The sequence below is a fragment of the Cibotium barometz genome, chromosome 38 (genome assembly GCF_041138505.1).
Source record: "Cibotium barometz isolate CiBa-2024 chromosome 38, ASM4113850v1, whole genome shotgun sequence".
NCBI lineage: Eukaryota > Viridiplantae > Streptophyta > Polypodiopsida > Cyatheales > Cibotiaceae > Cibotium > Cibotium barometz.
The window spans coordinates 20,327,426-20,332,416 of record NC_141083.1 but is presented as its reverse complement, the minus strand read 5'-3'; positions in this window follow the sequence as shown (position 1 = coordinate 20,332,416).

Here is a 4,991-nt window from a genome sequence, read left to right as displayed (position 1 = left end):
GGTAAATTGTATTTTTGTGGGATATAGCTCCATAAATCAAAGGATATAGACTCTACTATCTAGCCACAAAGTGGATTTTGGTGAGTAGAGATGTTTTCTTTGTTGAGAACTCAATTCAACCCATGCTTTTATGTAAAAAAGAGCAAAATGTTTGTTGGAATTAGGGTTGCAAGAAAGCACACAAAGCTTGAGAGGAAGAAGCAAGAATGCACACAACACACAATGTATTAGATTGTGTCAATGTACAAAAGATAAGTTAGCCCTAGAGTGATGGGCGTATATACAACCCGAGGAAAAAACTTCCTAAAGAGGGAAAAAGTGCCCCGGCGGTCCTAAGTGTGTTCACACACATCACTGCCTATCTATATGGCAATAAATCTCCCCTGGGAGTGATGGTGTGAACGAGAGCTGGCACTTATGTATAGGGAAGTGCCATGCCCGAAGTAGATCAGTCCACAAAGGGGAGCAAGCCCAAAGCTTTGCGGAAAGCTTTGAACTTCTCACGAGGAAGCGCCTTTGTGAAAAGATCGGCGAGGTTGTCCTGTGTTGGCACATAGGCCAAGCTGATCTCTCCTGCTAAGAGTCTCTCCCTGACATAGTGATAATGCACCTCAATGTGCTTTGTGTGAGCATGAAAATCTGGGTTTTTCACAACTGCCAATGCGCTCTGACTGTCAGTGTAGATAGAGGTGGTAGACTCCTGTCCAACACCCAAGTCAGCTACCATAAGCCGTCTGAGCCACACACACTCAACCATAGCTGTGAAAGCTGCCCTGTATACTCAGCTTCACAACTAGAAGTGGCCACAGTAGGTTGCTTCTTACTCAACCAAGATATGCATGAGCTACCGAGCATGAAACAAAAACCACTTGTGGACACTCTTGTGTCATAGCATCCAGCCCAATCTGAGTCCGAAAAAGCATGTAAATCTGGTGGCAACGATCCCCCCTTGGGATAAAACAACCCAAGATGTATGGTGCCACTCAAGTAGCGAAAGATGCATTTAACTGCCTTCCAATGCTGAGACCTTGGGCTATGCATAAACCTACTCACCTGTGAGACTACAAACTGAATGTCCGGCCTCGTAATGCATACATAAATGAGGCAACCAACAGCTGTCTGATAGAGTGTGACATCAAAGTGATCTCCAGCACATCATGAAGACTGAACTTCAAACCTGTCTCCATTGGAGTAGCAATAGGCTTGCAGTCTTCAAGGCCAAATCTCCGCAACAATGTCTCAATATACTTTGTCTGACACAAAGCAATACCTCCATCACACTGCTTAAATTGTATCCCCAAATAATGATGCAAATGCCCCAAATCTGACATCTCAAAAGAGGCATTCAAATCAGCCTTAAAATCAGCAATATGACTCTCATTTGGTCCTGTGAGCAGCATGTCATCGACATAGAGAGCAATAATTAGATGTACATCATCCACACGTTTAACATACAAAGTGCTTTCTGTTGGACTATTCTGAAAGCCATGTGCAGTCAAATATGCATGTATCTTTTCATACCAAGCTCGTGGAGCTTGCTTTAAACCATATAAAGCCTTTTTCAACCTGCACACTTTGTTTTCTTGCCCTCTTTGAACAAAACCACGAGGCTGTGATACATACACCTCCTCATGCAAATCTCCATTCAAGAACGCAGTTTTTATGTCCAACTGATGTACATTCCAACCATTATAAGCTGCCAATGCACAAATGCTACGAATGGTAGTCATACGACAAGTGGGAGAAAAGGTCTCATCAAAATCAATGCCTTTTTCTTAAGCATAACCCTTTGCAACAAGTCTAGCCTTATAGCGATCAACACTGCCATCTGGATTTTGTTTCAACTTAAAAACCCACTTACATCCAATGACCTTTTTACCAATAGCAAATCACACAAAGACCATGTACCATTCTTCATTATAGTATCATATTCACTTTCCAACCAATTTTCTGATTTTTGTGCCTCATCAAATGAAAGAGGTTCTTCCTCTTCACACATACTAGACACAGCCAAAGCATAACAATCTGATGCACAAGAGGCATACTGAAAACCTGAACGAGTACGACTAGAAATAGGTGCATCAATTTTACTATCACGCATGGTTTGCACCAGTCATTTAGGCATACTTCTAGCCTGCTCATTTTTAGCCCTATCCTCATAAATTACATCCTGTAAATCTGCATCAGAAATAGGCTGGTCTATGATATCATTTGAAATCTGCATAGGCTGAATATTTGCCTCATTAGGACTTACATTTGAATTCCCTAAATAGAGGCAACAACGTATCAAATACATCTCGTGAGCTCACACATGTCTCTTTCATACATGATAACAAAGGCTGCACAGCATCTTCCACAAAAACAACATCTCGACTAATCAAGATACGCTTTGACTGGCGGATGATACAATCTGTAACCCTTGCTCTCAGCACTATAACCAACAAAAATGCATTTGACAGAATGCAGAACACTGTATTTTGCCCAAAATACAGCCTTCACAAACATGTTTCAATGGTGCCTCAAGAGGGGGCAATGAAGCAACCATATCAAATTTCTGCAAACGCAGCAAACTAGTAAAGTTTAGATGACCAAAACGAGCATGCCATAGTTTTGCATCTGAAACTGCCTTTTCATTAGAAACTACATTTGCTGAATCTTCCACATACTTGTCATAAGAATTGAGCCTATACAGCCCACAAAACAACGTGCCAGATGCAATAATCGTATCACCAAAAGTCAAATCATGAACAGTACATCTGTCATCCACAAATTTGACTACAAGTCCAAGTCTAGCAAGCGCAGAGACAGACAATAGATTCTTCTTTATCCCTGGCACAGTGTGAAAGCGCTGCCATTTGCAGCAGTAAGCATAATTTTACCAATGCCCTTCACTAGATAAGAAGCATTATTAGCACATGTGATAGTATTCCCATTAGGGACAGCCTCAAGACAAGTGAACATATCACGATGCGAGGTAATATGCTTTGTAGCACCACTGTCAAAATACCATACATCAGAGTCAACAGAAACTGCCAAACATGCATCATGTACAGATGGGTCAAATTGGCAATACATGCTAAATGCCCATTCTCTATCCTGCACAACATTTGCAGAATCTGCATTTGTAGAAGCATTCGCTATTGTGGTTGCATTTGACTCTTTCTTCTTTGCCTCTTTAGCCTTTAGCTTAGGGAAATTCTTAATGACATGATCAATTGCTTTATAATAGTTGCACCTGATCTTTTTCTTGCCTTTATAAAGAGCCTTGTCAGACCTATTGTTGCTACCTGTGGAAGGAGAAGAAGTTGCAGACCTATTAATAGGAGAAGAAACAGTGGAAGGGGCTACCTTACCACTTCTTCTTTGCTTGGGTAGCAACAAATGCCTGATCAACTGCACGTTTTGCCTTACCACTTCTTCTCTGTTGGGCAGCAACAAATGCCTGATCAACTGCACGCTGCCTAGCCTTGTTTTGCCTGGATTACACTTCTTGTAAGAGCTTGTTGACTAAAGTATCATACTTGACAACATAAGGTCTGTCCTCATAGTAAAACAAGTACACGTGGAAGCAAAAGTCTGATATAACTCAGGTAAAGCATCAAGAACAGTCTGCACAAGAGAATGATCAGGAATAATCTCACCTGCAGAAATCAACTATTCCTTGAGATCTTTAATCTCAGCAAGAAAAACATTCATGTCACCATCTTCCTGCATAATCTTCGATTCTAGCTCTTTACGCAGGTAAGAGATTTTTGCCTCATTACGACCTGCATACAAACCAGCTAGAATATCCCAAGCCTGTTTTGTTATTTTAGCTGAACGAATATGTGGGGTGATGTTACATTTGACAAAAAGTGCAATCAAGGCATGAGCCTGCGCATCTTTACAATCTCAACGAGCTTGTTCAGCAGTGGGTAAAACAGCAGCAATAGTAGAGCTGCTAGAACCTGCAACATCCTCAACAGATCCAATATCCATAGAACCTGGACGTACATCCATACCCTGCACAATGTTCCACACTCCTTTTGCAACCAAAACATGCTGCATCATGTATGCCCAAAGTGGGTAGTTTCTGTCTCCATCCAGTTTGTCACATCAGACAGACAACATGCGAAATACATCATTGCTGTTATCAGCCATGGCCACTGACTGAAACTGATGCAAAAGCTACCTGGAAGCAAAGATGGAACAAAAAACAACTCGTGCTATGTAGCACGGTCCACAATAGAATACGTATACCTGTTTTGCACAAAACTGCATTGTCAAAATTTCTGCACAAAATGACGAAAATGCCTCTGCAGAACTTGAAATGCAAAAACGGAGCCCAAAACGACCTCAGATGCAATTTTTGAGAACGCTCATGAAAGCTCACCTCAATCAAAGAACATGAGTCGGAGGGTGTTGGCGGCATAGCCTTGGGAGTCGATGATTGCTTTGATACCAATTGTTGGAATTAGGGTTGCAAGAAAGCACACGAAGCTTGAGAAGAAGAAGCAAGAATGCACACAATACACAATGTATTAGATTGTGTCAATGTACAAAAGATAAGTTAGCCCTAGAGTGATGGGCATATATACAAGCCGGGGGAAAAAACCTCCTAAAGAGGGAAAAAGCGCCCCGGCAGTCCTAAGTGTGTTCACACACATCACTGCCTATATATATGGCAACAATGTTTGCTCACCTTTGATACAGTCCTACCTTCACAAAATACCGTGTAGCCATATGTGGAGCAAATGAATGCTCAAAAAGGTGTTGCAAATCAACCCATACTTGCTGAAAATTAGCTCAAATTTCAACCTATAGATCAGTCTATTGATGAGACAATTATGGACGATGTAGTGGATGAGAAAAGGGCAGCCATATAGGTGTAATAGTAAAATGGTTGGTACAAACATTGCAGGATTGTAAAATTAGCTACTCCTTTACCTAGCAAGACATGTGTAGGTTCTTATCATGTATCTTATTCTTTTGCGGAGCATGCTCTCATTATC